The sequence below is a fragment of the Aplidium turbinatum genome, chromosome 1 (genome assembly GCF_918807975.1).
Source record: "Aplidium turbinatum chromosome 1, kaAplTurb1.1, whole genome shotgun sequence".
Lineage (NCBI taxonomy): Eukaryota > Metazoa > Chordata > Ascidiacea > Aplousobranchia > Polyclinidae > Aplidium > Aplidium turbinatum.
Genome location: NC_137472.1, coordinates 36,957,052 through 36,973,099, shown reverse-complemented (window position 1 = coordinate 36,973,099; position 16,048 = coordinate 36,957,052).

Sequence of the window (16,048 nt, the reverse complement as noted above, 5' to 3'; positions counted from 1 at the left end):
CAAATGTCCGATTGTGCCCCATTGCTGGGGTACAATTGGACACAAACAATATTTTTTTCTATTGAATATAGTATTTAATATGCGTTGCCTAAGTGTTGTAATGTTTCACTGTCTCATTTTGTTAACAGTGTGATAACCTACTTTGTTATTGTGCAAAAGTTGAATTTTGTTAGACTTTTAGTAAATGGATTTCTATTTTACTATTTTTTGTCCAACTGTGCCCCACTCTCCCCTACATAGAAAAAGCTGAGGCCCCATAGTTGCATTGGAGCCCCAACTCACAAAGTTAGGCTATGGCCTTCCCTGAGTGAATGGCAGTCCAGTTTAATAATACCACGGAAAATGCTTCCTCTTCAGCAATGACAGCAACGCAAGAAGTTTCAAGTCTATCAGAATTGTGGACCAACAGCGTTTTGCTTTCACACCAACACAACTAAGAACTTCAGCTGCATGGAAACATGGGCCCAAGAATGGAACGAGCTGCCACATATCCCTCCCCAGTTTTCAGTTATGCCAGCACTCTCCATCCCTCCTGGAGCAGACCTCTCAAGAAAGGCATGGGTCATATTGAACAGGATCAGATGTGACGTTGGCTGTACTGGAGCTAATCTGTTTAGGTGGGGGTTGCATAATTCGCCGATATGTGTCTGCGGAGCGGTAGAACAAACAATGCAACACATACTCCACGAATGTTCCATCTTACGACCCCCAAGTGGAATCACTGGTATTCGACAACTGGACCCAACTACCGTATCTTGGCTGCACGAGGAGGCATTGCCAATCTAAGCTGCTACAAGTCAAACGAGAGAAGAAAACCAACACAACACAGTGATACACTTCCAGCAGATCTTTCAAGCGCCATGGCTTCTGCGCAGTTACGAGAACCTATTAATAAGTGATTATCATTGCATTGGATGATTGGAGCGATGTAAAATCAAGAATTGCTCAATCCAAACAAGCTTTCATCAAAATGGCCAAAATTAGACCTACCATATTTTCATCGCCTAAAAAGAGGACAAGTTTCGCCAGCAAGTAGAATTTTACGCTTGAAGGATCTTTTACATGTGTTTAGATCAGTGGTTCCCAAACTGTGGAACGCGTACCATTAGTGGTACGCGAAGGTCTTTCAGATGGTACGCGAGAAACTCACTGAAGTTGACACGTGGATGTCCATGGTTGACAGCAGTTAAAATAAAATAATACAATTTGCGATTTTGCGCAAACTTTCTGATTACTCAATGTGCATTATTGTGTCATAATTAATTTTATTCGTAGGAGATTCAAGTATTTATTACGCAACATGTAGGTCAGTGGCTTTTAAACTTTTCGTTTCGACGTTTTTAAAAAAATTGTTGGACTTGCAACGCACTCAGCGTCAGCGATAGAAATTTCAGTCATTTTTATTTATTTGTGTCTCTGTAGCCTTTATTTGTCGCGCGACGAAATGAATTTAGAATTGCGCTATGTGATTGTTAAACCATAAGCATTTGCAACAGTTTCGTAATGATGAGTTCTCATGCGCATGTCAGGCAATAGCAATATCTGTGAGCGCTTTATCATGCAATGGAGCTTAGATACGAAGCGGAATCATTGTGCGACGCTCTTAAAAATTGAAACTACGCACCAACAGCGTGGCAACGTACAGTTTGAGAACCTCTGACCAGGGTTGTTTAACAGAAAAGCCAAAACTTTTCAGTGTTCAATGTTGCTGCTGATAGTAGCAGCAGTAGTGCACCCTATTTATTGGTCTTCTAATTCGACAGCTCAACAGCTTACTGTAATTATATTTAGACTAATATTAAAATCTTTTAGTCTTGAAGCGCTGTGCTTGTGCTTATTTGTTAAAATTTTCTTGCCTTTTATTGTATATTTTTGAGATTTTTTGGTTGTAGCGGTTGGTGGTACGCGAGCACTGTATGAAACTGCTAAATGGTACGCGAATAGAAAAAGTTTGGGAACCACTGGTTTAGATCATTAGCCTACAGTAGCCTATAGGCAGGGCCTCCAAGAGCCCTGCCGGGCCCCGGTACAAATGTTGCTGCCGGGCCCCCCAGCGCGACATGTCGCATGATGTCTCACAAATCACGAGAAAAATTTGCGGTGCGCGTTAATCCACAAGGCCAATGCATACATGGTGTTCCGCACAGTGTTTTTATTTTAAAACCAGACCTGTTTAAAAAATAATACAGAAAATACATTAGGTTAAAGTATTAACACTCCACCATTTCACAAAGAATGCAGTATTGTAGCCTACTGGTGTTTATGACTTTAAATTCACAGATACACACTAATTGTACACAAAGATAAAAGGCTGTGGCTATAGTTACATTATGTAGTGTAAATGTAGCCTCAATAGTGTTGCCAGATAAGGAACTCTGTCCAAATCTGAGGAAAAGTTTACAGCTGTTGAAAACAAAAACTTGTACGGTATCATATTTTGGAGATTTTTTTTAGTCCTGGGCAAAGATCAAAACCCTAGCCTTATTCCTAACTCTAACCCTTACCTTAACCCTTCCTAACTTTAATCTTAACTCTGGCAATACCTGATTGTAACCATGGCAAAAAGTGGGTAAAGATGACCACTTTGAAGATAAAAATGGCAACACTATCCGGCATGGCTGACAGGCTGACATACATATGTAGCATTGCATATGTGTGCATACAGCTTTACATTACCATACCGTACAATATCATTTCTGACCTTAAAATCAGCAGAGACTAGGAGACCAAACTTGGATGAATGCATTGCTATTGTTCATGACATTAAGAAATATATATATATACCAACTTCATTTCAGGATCAATAGGCTGCTTCTTATTTTTACTCCTTTAGTTTTCTTTGCTTGTTTGAGTGAAACTGCATTCAAGCAGGATTGAGGGTCACTTTCTCTTCATTTCCATAGCAAGTGGTCAGTAGCCTACTCAGTAGAAAACAAAGTTGGATATATTTCTATTCTCAAGTGCTATCAATGTAAATGTACCTACATCTATCACAATACTATGTATCGATACCTTTACAAATACCCTGCATAACTACAGAATGGCTGTTTTGACTCAATATTGACACTGTTACTGAAATTCAAGAGTAAGATTGGGTTGGCCTGGCTGGAGAAGACTGCTAAGAAATACTTAGTGAAAACAAATGAAAAGGAAAACTTAAGATATATATATATAAAAAAATATTTGTTTATATATTATACTAAGCATATTTTTGAAAATCAACACCTTTTTGAAGTGCTGGAAAAAGTAAGTTGCATTGCAATTAGGATCAGGGTTCCCACGCAGTCGGGAAAGTAGGGAAAAAGTAGGGAATTTGAAAACCCGTTTTCCAGACCGGGAAAAGGTCGGGAATTACGTGAAACCTCCTCATGGTATTGAAAAAGTATGGAAAACCTTGATGACTAAATTGTAGATAAAAAATCATGCGATATGGACCGGATTAAACCGGATACAATACCGTCCTTGTCAGCTGGATCAGCTGTTAAAATAAATCACTACTGCACCAAGCGGTTTTTCTGAGTTTGTGTTTGGGTTCTAAGGTCAATCCATACAGCATGGTTTTACTGATTTAATTGATCACAATTACAGAAGTGCCTGCCGTTGTTCAGACGTGGAGTGCTGGTAAGCTAGGCCTAGGTTAATAGCTGATGTTCAGTGACTATGTGGTCAGATGGTAGGAGAACTAACCCAACTACGTGTAGGCTAGTTCAGGGCTTCCCAAACTTTTTTGCTCGGGACCCCTTTTAATCTCCTAAAATTTGCCGCTACCCTTTACAGTTAAAAGGATAAACAATGCAAAATAAACGTTTTTGATGGGATTTATTGAAAGGCTTAATTTAAACGAAAACTAACAACAAGCTATCCGTAATCGAAGTCACTACTTGTAGCCTGCTGGAAACAAAATCAAAAAGTAAACACATTTGTTCAGTGTGATGGACTGATGGGTGCGACTGTTCTCTGCTACAAACCAAGCCCAGCCTTGGCCTGATGTTTGTCAATGCTGGTTTCAAGGCAGTTTCAATGTTACTTACGCTGGAACGGTATTTTATCAATCGTTGAAAACACTTACACACACATAGCCTACAAGGAGATTAACGACAGGAGTGCGGTTACTGCTAAGCCATATAATGGTGAATATTCCGCTCTAACGTTCGGCTAAGCCAAAAAGTGTGAAACTTTTTTTCCAGAAAATTCAAGCCACAACTTAGAATCAAAAAATAGATCTGCAAATTTTTCCAGGGATTTTAAAAAAGAGGTGTTCGATAGTTTGTTTTTGCATACACGTAGACTTATAGCCTACATATTACATAACCATTTATCTCGACTTGGGAATCTGCTGTTAAAAATAATAATTTTGGCGCTTAAAGGGATACTAAAGGAAAAACCTGACTTGGCAATTTTCCACGTTCTTTCTGTTTAACATGCTACCATAAAACGATTTTCAATAAAATTTTGCGTGCTTTTGTCAGAGCTTTCAAAACGAGATTGGGCTTGAGCAACGAAGCGTGCGACTGTACAGTCTGCGTCACTAAAGACTAGCAATCAGCTGATCTCGCAATAATTGTTACTGCGGCGATTTGACTGTAGGCTATGTATATACATCAAAACATCACATTTCAACATCAAAACATCAGACAGTTTGCTCAAAACATCAGGTGTGGTAACGTGGCTTACTGGCATTTGTTATTGCTGTCTTTTGTGACGTATTCTCGAGCAGTGTTTGCACTTTTTGGTTATTTTGAAAATTATGAAAATAAATGAAACATTGGACTTTGGGCCTTGCCAGCGCCATTGAAAACATTTTTTTTTGGTAATTTTTCTTGAAATGTATTCTTGAATGTTCAGTTTACGCATTTTAATGCTTAATTCCCGTTTGAAATTTTCATTTAGAGGCCTTTAAATGATTTTGTGATTCAGTGTTCAGTAGCTTTTTACTTAGTTCATTTTAGCTAGTAGTGTGAATTTTAATTGTTTTGGTTTGGCTTATGTCAGGTTGCCACGTCCTATTTAATGAAGCTTTGAATTGTAATTTCAGTATAAATGTGACAGTTTATCCCGATTGGTTTCAGTTTGGGTCTTTTGAAAAAAAACAAAACAGTTTTTTGTTCCAACAGGAATCTTCTGACATTATTATTTTTTCATATAATACTGATTCAGATGTAATAGAGTTCGGATATACAATTTTAAACCTATGCTATGCATGATCGTGTTTAGAAATAATACAGCACAGAAATTTTTATTGATTTAGCACTGTTAATGCGCAATTTAGATCGAAATTAGGTAGGGAATTTTTAAAATTTAGTATTGAATTAGTATTGAAAAAGTAGGGAATTTGTTTATAAAAAATGTGTGGGAACCCTGTAGGATACTTCTGATTCTGTCTAGAGTTAAAAGAAACTGTATATACTTCAGCAGAAGTAAAGATCTATGATTTTTTACTCAAAAAAATCACACTTTCACTAATCTTTTAACTTTTTTTCGATTTTTGTTAGACTGCTATGACATTTGGCCCTGCTACAAAAACAAAATTATTTTCCAGCACTGCCTTCACGAAACTTGCTTGCATTCCAATATAGCATAATCATTCAAGTCCTAAAAACTCAAAAATACTGTACTGTCTCAGGCTATCATATTAGAGAAGTTCCATGATTTTAGCATAATTAGTATAAAAAAAAAAAAACACTTGAGCATTTTTGTTCTGAAAAAGTGACAGTAACGACTTCTTGCTAAGCAATTCTAACAATATTTCAATACTGGTACTTTTTACTATTTCTGAACTCTTAAAATATTACTCTAAACAAGATTATCTACAACTAAAATTGTACCAGTTCAACATTATTACACACAACTGTCACTGCTTGTTTGTGTCATAAATTGACAAGATGTCAGAAAAATGCATGGAATACCTTCTGTGTAATGACTGTAACCTAACCTGATCAATCAATTGCTTATTAAAACATACACACCCAAATATTCACATTAAAACACCACTGAAATTAAAACACTACACTAACACTGAAATTTAAACACTGAAATTTAAACATTGAAATAAACTGAAATATTCATTCACACTGCAATATGTGTTTTCTGTAGTTTTTAAAAAAAGAATGCCCATGATGGGCCCAATCGAAATACGAAACTAACATAAAACATAATATTTCATGCAAAATTGACCTTGGCACGCAAATTTAAACATTTTGTCAGGCCCCGCTGAAAGTAAAAAATTGAAAATTCTGTAGTCATAAAAAAGAGCATAGGTACCCATGAAGGGGCCCAATCAAAATACGAAACTAATATAATATGAAGTAAAAAACAATATTTTATGCAACATCAACGTGAGCACGCAAATTTAAACATTTTGTCGGCCCTTTGAACTCAACAAATTGAAAATTCTGTTGTTTTGAAAAAGGGCATACCCATGAGAGGGGCCCATTTGAAATTTGAAACTACCGTTAATATAAAAAACAATATTTTATGCAACATCAACCAGAGCACGCAAATTTAAACATTTTGTCGGGCCCTTTGTTTGAACTCAAAAAATTGAAAATTCTGTAGTTTTGAAAAAGGACATACCCATGAGGGGGCCCAATCGAAACACGAAACTAATATAAAAAACAATACTTTGTGCAAAATCGACCGGAGCACGCAAATTTAAACATTTTGTCGGGCCCCATGAACTCAAAAAATTGAAAATTTTGTAGTTTTGAAAAAGGGCATCTATAGGCTATCCATGAGGGGGCCCAATCGAAATACGAAACTAACATAAAAAACAATATTTTATGCAAAATCGACCTGAGCACGCAAATTTAAACATTTTGTCGGGCCCCTTAAACCTAAAAAATTGAAAATTCTGCAGTTTTAAAAAAGGGCATAAGCTACTCATGAGGGGGCCCAATCGACATACGGAACTAATATAAAAAACAATATTTTATGCAAAATTGCTGAAATCAACTTTAACGCGTAAATTTAGACATTTTGTCGGGCCCCCTTGAACTCACCGGGCCCCGGTGCAATGCACCGGTTGTCCCCCCTCTTGTGGGCCCTGCCTATAGGCCTACGCAGCAAAAGTTAGGCCTACTTAAAAAAAAACAGATTGACTGAACGTTTAAGTTATTTTTTTTCTCATTTCTAGTGCTTCCTTAAGACAACAAATGATTTTATATTTATAAGAGTCAGCAAAAAGTGAAAAAATACCTAATGTTTAGACAGTTTCATTCAGACAACAATGATCGCAAAAGTCTGCAAAATGCAACAAATCAGGCACGATCTCCAGGCCAAGCCTTAAATTTTTTCAACAAGGAATGGTCAGCCTTAACGAAATTGTTAAGTTATTTGCAAGAAATATGATTAAAACAGTAGGCTTTGTTTTGTTTTGTTTGTTTATCTTTATCCTGCATTGCGGGAAAGCGGACTTGAGCGCTATGCATCGGTGTACGCCTTCCGACGTACACCTGACCCACGCTGCAGCCGACGGCAATGTCTGTTTCCGGTTGTCTACTTTACTTATGACTTAAATTTGGTACTACCCATTACTCGAAATCGATCATTGGGTAGAGGCAATTATCGTAAAGTTTCTTGCCTAGAGAAACAACAGCAAGTGCGGGTGACTGGAGTCGAACATGCAGGCTTTCGACTGTGAGCCCAACGCGCTAACCACTCGCCATTGCTCGCCATAGGCTGCACATAACCGTTAAGATGCTGAAAACGGCGTGAACTAAAAAGCTGTTCCTTTCCTTGCAAATCTGTAGCCTACCCTACCCATGCCAAGATTTCTTTTGCTGTCGGTTAGGTGATATACACATTGCACTTTAAGACATTCATTTCGATTTGTTTCAAGTAACAAACGAACCAAACTGAGTTGGTAATCAACAACGTCTACAAGCGTTGAATCAATATAAAGCATATGAAGGTAAAAGAATAATTTTTTGTGAAAACGTGAGCAATGAGCATAGCATGGCCTTTAAAATGTCGTTTAATATTTTACAGTGAACCAGGCAATGAACGTTCAACAACAGTTCCATAAAATGTGCCAATTTTTGTAAAATTTATAAATCAGCATGTTAGGCTACATTGGTATACAAAATGTTTAGAAAACAAATAGCCTACAAGCAGTCGCTGAAACGTCATCAAGCAATATAATCCCGTTGAAAATATAAGCATGAAAACCCAAAATGTCAAAAAAGAGGACATTTGAGCATTTTTTAGTGTTCTCGGAGGACAATTCATTTTTCTTGAAAAAAGAGGACAAATCTTCTTAAAAGAGGACGTATGGTAGCCCTACCAAAATGCTGAAATCTAACTCAATCTTTCTAAACACTAGAATAAGAATTTTACATGTAGGCCTATACATTTGGCAGTGTTGTACGTTGACGCCGTCAATGACGGTGTTTTTTTTAGCGCCGTCAACAGCAGTGGTCGAGTTGTTAGGGCGTTGGGCTCGCAGTCGAGACTCGAGAGCCTGCATGTTCGACTCCAGCCACCCGCACTTGCTGTTGTTTCTCTGGGCAAGAAACTTTACGATAATTGCCTCTACCCGGTGATCGATTTCGAGTAAGCCTCTACAAGTATGCGAAACTGCCAGGATTAAGCTCTGCAAGAAGCTTTCCCAGTCCGAGGATAAAGATTCAATCAATCAATCAATAATGGGTAGTAGGCTACCAAATTTAAGTCATAAGTAGAGTAGACAACCGAAAACAGACATTGCCATCGCTGCAGCGTGGATCAGGTGTTTGTCGGAAGGCGTACACCGATGCATAGCGCTCAAGTCCGCTTTTCCCGCAATGCAGGATAAAGATATGATACAAACAAACTATTTTGCCGATTAGCGTCATTTTTCGTTGTAGATTTCACAATTTCTTCATTGCAAAGGAGTGTATTCTGGCCAGCGCGATTCATCCGAATTACCGTTCGCGTTAGTTGGAATGGCTACCTGGAATACAAGCGGAAGAAGTTCGCCAAATAGTGATCCCTCATATCGTGAGCAGTATCGAGATCGAGAGAGAAAGCGAAAAATCAATGAATGTCATAGCGGAGGTTGAAAGTAGGCTACTTTTACCTATAAGTGCCTGCAGATTATAGGTGTACGAGCCGGGGGTGCAATCGCACCCCCAATCTGTCGAGAATTTTGGCAATTTTTCATATTTGGGCAAGATTTTACACCTATCTATCCTAAAAGGAGAATAGATGGGTGTGAAATCTTGCCCAAGAATGAAAAATTGCCCAAATTCTCTCCTTAGTCTTCAAAAGGAGAATTTTCGGAAGATACAAATAATGCCAACCAACAAAGCTTGAAGTTGATATCTGAATTCTACACCTTGGAACAGGATTTCCTGGAATCGGAATATCAACTTTTTCACCAACTCACTCGCAACAGAGAAATCAAAACTGCTGTACAATGTACAAAATTTCTAATTTCAAATGGATTAGATAAAACTATGCCCCACTTTTCCAAAGCAGCAAAAATTCTAGCAACAGTTCCTGCAACTTCATGTTCAGCTGAGAGGTCTTTTTCCGGATTACGACGATTGAAGGCATATCTGAGATCAACAATGGGCCAAACACGACTGTCAAACTTAGCTTTGTTGCACTTGGAAAGATCAACAACAATTAAAGTGGATGTCAATCGCATTGTAGATTATATTTGAAGTGGGCAAAACAAATACTTCTTTTAAATTTGTGTAGCCTGCCCTATACCACCAGACTACCACTAATCAGTAGGCCTACTTTTTAGTTCAGTTTGCAGTTTTAGAGCCATGTACCGGTAGTAGCCTACTGCATTCTACTGGTTCGTTAGTGTAGTGTCAATTAGCCTACTCCCTTCAATTGTCTTTTGATGAATTTGTTGTTTTGCAAATTTGCATAATGGTATACAGTAGGGGAAGGCGGGGCAAGTTGTGCAACGGGCCCGGGGCAAGTTGTGCAAGTCCCCGTTTGAAAGGAAATAAATAGCGTAATGAATCTTTAACGCCATTATTATATTTTACCTATAATGCCTTTGAAGCACGTGAATCGCAGTTATCAGTTTTTTGGGCAGGTTAGGCTTGATCAACGATATAAGGTGTTTAGGTCTTAGGATCTAAATTTGGATGCAAACGAAATTTTGATTTTTTGGATGCACAGTAGAACTAGTCAAACTTTAGCAGTAGGGGTCAGTAGACATATGATGTAGTTGTATTTTCGCAGGTAAAATTTTTTCGTACATTTGTTAGTTTTCTTGAAATTTTTTGTTCTTTAAAAAAAAAAGTGTGAATGGGGCGAGTTGTGCAATTGATGACGGGGCAAGTTGTGCAACTGTTCCTGTAAACCGCCTTTGTTAATTTACAAATGTTCTAGCCTATTAGCCATTTTTACATAGTTTCAAAGTCTTCCACGTGAATAAATGTAAAAAATGACTAGTGAATGAATGTAAAAATAGCTGATTTGTTAAATTGTCTGTACTTTTGCTGGCCGTAATATGTTGCTCAACTTGCCCCTAGTCAAAACGAACGATTGTTGTTGCTCAACTTACCTCATGTGCTACACAGCTTACCCCATGGTGCTGCACAACATGCCCCAGAAAAATAATCCGGGGCAAGTTGTGCAATCGTTACTTAAACTTGAATACAATGCAAAATAATAAATAAAACCAACCAGTTTTTGTCTAAAAACTTGGCTTATTAGCATGTTTTCGAAATGCAATAGCCTACTGTACTTGAGTCTTCGAAAAAGTTAGTGAAAAAAAAAAATAAAAATAGATTTAACAAAAAACCTGCTCAACTTGCCCCGCCTTCCCCTACTTATCATACCAGTGGCTTTGTAGAAGGCTTTTCAGTTATTGCCTCATGCTGTGTTTTTTAAGGCTATATTATTGCTTTTTCTTACATGTGTAGTACTTTTGTTTAGGCCAGTTGATTATATTTGGGCAAGAATTCTTTTGCACCCTCAAAAAATATGCTTCCCGTACACCTATGCTGCAGATACAGTAGAAATGAAGATCAACAGAGCTGAAATTTGGTTCATAAGAAGAATGATGGGAATTAACTGGATGGATAAGATCACTAATGAAGAAGTGTGGAGACGCTCTGGGTGTACCCCATCACAACTATCAAAAAAAAAGGCAAATGACATTTTATCGGGCAACTACCGCAAACGCGGAATTAAATATTCGGCAATGATGGGGCGACTTTCTGGTCGGAGGCACCGGGGCATCCACGTTGGGAAATCTTTCAACATGGACAAACCAAGATCTTGTAAACTTGATAAGAACTATAGACTACCGATCGTTGTGGAGACTCACGGTAGCCGACGCCTTATTCAGATGATTGCATTACTTGGCCTGTTTTTCTTGTAAAAGTAATTTGAATAAAATATTAGTCAGTTTTTTAACGCTGATTTTACGAAAATTCTGCTAACTGCTAAACAGGTTATTTAGTGTTTGCTGATGAAGCAGCCAGTGTGATTGTTTTCCACGTCATGCTTCGTTGCACAGAGCTGCGGGAAAGCTCCATTTATTCTTAAAATTGCTTTTGAAGACTCTCAAAGTGAACAGTTTAGGAAATCGTTTCTAGCACTAGCAACTAGTGCTAGAAACGATAATTGTCCTGATGAACACCCAAACTTTTCAGTATTCAGTTTAGGAAACTTGTTATTTTTTAATTTCTTTTCAATTTTATTTTTCATTGCTGGCACAAACATGTAGTGAACGGCTAAGTAACAAAAGGGAAACTGGAAAAATAATTGAAACGTAATTTGCCGATGTTTGACATTTGTCGCATTAAGAATAGGGAAGCAGATGAATCGATGACTGTTATAGTTTTTCGCTGCTATTTTATTTATATTGTGTATAATTGTAGGCTACCATGCTATTCTCGTAACAGACGAAATAAAAGGTTTCTCTCTCTCAATCTCCTCAAATCCCGCCAGACCACTGAAAGTAATGGGTCATGTCATCACTGATATCCCAGTTTAACATTTCTTTAGGTCATACAAAGAAGAGCTTACAAAGCCATACAAAAAAAATAATAATGCAACACGCTTCTAGCAATTCGGATGTATCCACGCATAACATACGTGAAAACGGAAACTGGTTGAACGTTTTTATATTGATTCATGATTGACTTATAATCACTTCCGCAACGACGTGCTGTGATGACCTGCAACGTAGACTACAGTACAGAATGCTTAATTTCATAACACATCTTTCTTGCATGGGCGCAAACTGCAGAATAGGCTACATCAGTTGTGAAACATTGCTCGAACCTTTTCATGTGGGCTAAGACTTGAAAAAAAAAATCATAAAAAGACATCATAGATTCCTTTATTTGTGGAATTCTAGTTGTTTTTACGACAGCCATTCTGATCTCATGCCTGATAACATTTAACCATCACGCAACAAGGAAGACAATATGCATTTAATTAAGTTGAAACAACTACACAAGAGTTCAAACTCCACCATACAAAGATGGTCATGAGACCAGTGGCGTGACCACAGCTTTGCCACAAGGAAACATGCACAAATGATAAAAACCCAACTAACCACGGTGCCACCACAAACATAAATGTTAAAGTTATTTTGCTTACATCACACGTCAAAAATTCGGTATTCGTATCAAGAATGTAGCTGGTTAGTTTGCCCTACCTAATCAACAAAATCCGTAAGGTGCTTAATTCGCTATTAATTAACATAATCGTATGTCAGATCCAGTTCAGAGGAAGATGTGAACCACAATCCTGATTATGCTGCAATTAATTGTTATCACTTCTATTACAGCAGTAAGGACAAAATATTACTCGTGCTTAAATACGTTGACATTGCCAAAACCTGATAACTAAATAAACCATCCAAGATTTAGATGATTATTTGGTTATCCTCCATTAGCAATACCGTCCATGTTTGTCTTTTTACAGCAATTATTACATTTTGCATAGCAATAACAACAATAAAGAACAATGCACAGCAATAACATTAACAATGATAACAATAACAATACAATAACAATAATAACAGAACAATGCACAAGCAATAAGAACAATGCACTTAACACATTTTCAAACGTCACGTTTGCGCAACATACACTTTTTAGTTAAGAAAATATAAACCTGATATAAACAAATATAATAGGACTGATTTAAAATAAATAAATAAAATTCACAGGTATAGTGGCGGTGGAACCTCAGACTATTTAAAAGCAGAGCTCGAAATGATAAGCAAAACTACAAGATCAAGAGAAATCGTATTGTGGGCAAGTGTTGCACAAAGATGCGCAATCGCTACTTTGAAAGCAGCGCCCTTCGCTACTTCTGCACGATACTTTTGTCTTAAACTGACACTGGAAAGCTCTAGATTTAAGTGCCTTGTGTAGTCAGAATGACTTTGTTAACGAATATCATCTTCCAGTAGCACTTTTCTTTCAACGGCGTTATGGAAAACAAGTTCCAGATGAAATTTTATTCTTATGCCTCAGTGTTTTCTTTAAAAATCTTTAAAAACTACTCCAACAAAACTAGCACGCTACTACCCATCTCTGACTGCACAACCTTTTTCAGCCCACGTCGGACAAATTTTATGGGGTCCACCATGAGATATTGAAGCAAGACTGTAATGAAAAGTGAGAAATGGCAAAAAACTAAACACCAAATACAATACGTAATATATAATTACATATGCATTATGCAATTTACTGTTTATTATAGGTAGGCTATTCGATACCATTATACCATGCCGAATTTCAATACTGTATAATGCAAGCTCACACACAACATATCAGGGCTTTCGATTATATTTAGTTAAGTTCCATTTACCAAACCGGGCCAGCATACAGTAGATATGCCTTAATAAAAAAAGGAATAAGCAATAGGCATGTGTTGAAAACAGGCTTTGAAAACAAAGAGTTGCCATTGATCCGGTTTGTCAGATCCAGAAAACCGTCATAAACTAAAATGCGCTTGGTCAGGAAAAGCTGGAGTGGATCATATGTTTGTGTGAAATGAATTGAGTGCAAATTGCAATTCAAGTGCGTTAAAAAAAAAAAAAAAAATTAACAATTAAAAACTTACTTCAGAGGTTAGAATAAGTGCTTAAAAACATTTTGGCGCTTTCAGAGCAGAACGTAGACTGAAAATTTCCCAATTTTATATGGTATAGTCATGTTTAGTTTACATTGAATGCAATTTTACAACTACCGCTTTGCTTTGTGTCACTCTAAAAAAAATGCGTTTGCGGTTAAGCATAATATGTCATTTTACTGTTTCCGATATTTCCGAAAATTGGTAAGTCTTTCATAACACAATACAAAAAAAATGTATGGTCGGCCTCACTGGCGCCGACTTACGGGGTTACGGGGTGGCCACGCCACGGGATTCTATTCGAGGAAAGCTACACCCCCTGCCAATTCCCAATAATAAAAGCAACCTTTTTCAATTACTCAAGATTTTGCATTTTGAATTATTTTCCAATGTGGCTACGCCACCCCGTAACCGCTGTGGCGGGGTGGCAGCCACCCCGTTTAGGTTACATTACTTACTACAATTAAATGTAATTTGAACGGATGTTTAAATCTTTTTTTGATCATTGGTTTTCGCTTCAAGTCAACGTAAAGCAAGAGGTGAACCAATACAGTATTGCGAAGAAAATGATTGTTTTTGTCACAAGCATGATGCTCGCGTAATATCAAGCAAGCTACGTGAAGATTACGCAACACGTGGCTACGAGTTTTTTTCCTTGTTGTTTGCGATCGTTTTATTTGTTGCTTGTCATAAGTCATTGTTACATTTGTTAGGTTTACAATGGGATTTATTAATCAATAAAATACGATCTTTCCTTTGCCTTCCTCAAAAATCTTTTTTTTTTTTAATTTGAAACTGCTCATAATAACGCTATAAATTATGACAGCTATAAAATACTTGGAAATAAAATTATCTCGATGATTGATAGCTCCATCCCCTAAATGAATATCTATTTTCAAATTTCATTAAAAAAAATGCAATTTTCGAAACTTTTTGAGTTTTATTTAAAAAGTGCACTTAGTAAAGTAGCAGTTTTAACGTTCTGCAAATTTACACGTTTACATGATTCTATTCGAGGAAAGCTACACCCCCTGCCAATTCCCAATAATAAAAGCAACCTTTTTCAATTACTCAAGATTTTGCATTTTGAATTATTTTCCAATTTCAATTGGAGTGTACTGTCATCTATTTCATGCTTTAATTTCTACTTTGTTATCTACTTCATGCAGTAATATTGCATGTCAATGCGCGACAAACTGTGAGGCGGAATTTATTGGCCTGACATAGGAGTTGCTTGTCACACCATAAAAAAAATTACGAAAAGTCGTCCAGTAAAAGTTTTCGCCGATATTCCAGTTTTATTCAGCTTAAAGACGCCACCGAAAAAGCGTTCAAAATTGCAGCCCTCCATTGAGTCATTTTTTGTTGCGTCTAGTCAAGATTTCAGCTATGGGAACGTTCAAATATTACGTAACGCTTTTTTTCCGAATTTTTGACCCCCCCTCCCCCATGTAACGCCAACGTAACGCTTTTTTCAATCCCCCCCTCCCCAATGTAACGCTTTTTCACTACGAATTCAGCACAAAAAACTACCATTACGTATTCGAAAGCGTTACATAACGTTTTGCTTGAACCCCCTCCCCCCCGATGTGACGCTAACGTAACGCTTTGCATAAACCCCCCTCCCCCTCGAAGGCGTTACGTAATATTTGAACGTTCCCTATCATGAAAGTGACCAAACACCTGAACGAAACGAAAGTGTGCCACTGCCAAAAGGTGTTAGCACGATCAGGGAGGTGGAAGAACCGAGCACGAGCAGGATAATCGCTGTTGAAGGGAGAAGCTATCAAAATTCGTGGGAGAGCGAATTCCCGTCGCTAGAATACGATAGATGCAAAGATAGAGCATTCTATCCGATTTGAAAATGGGCAATTTCACGCAACAAATTAAATGTGGCGTCGGTAACTCCATTAATTCAGAACTCTGTAAAAGTTTGTACAGAAACCGGGTATTTGTTTCAACTATGTCGCAACTGCTTGATCTATTGCAAGCAATGAAACAATTT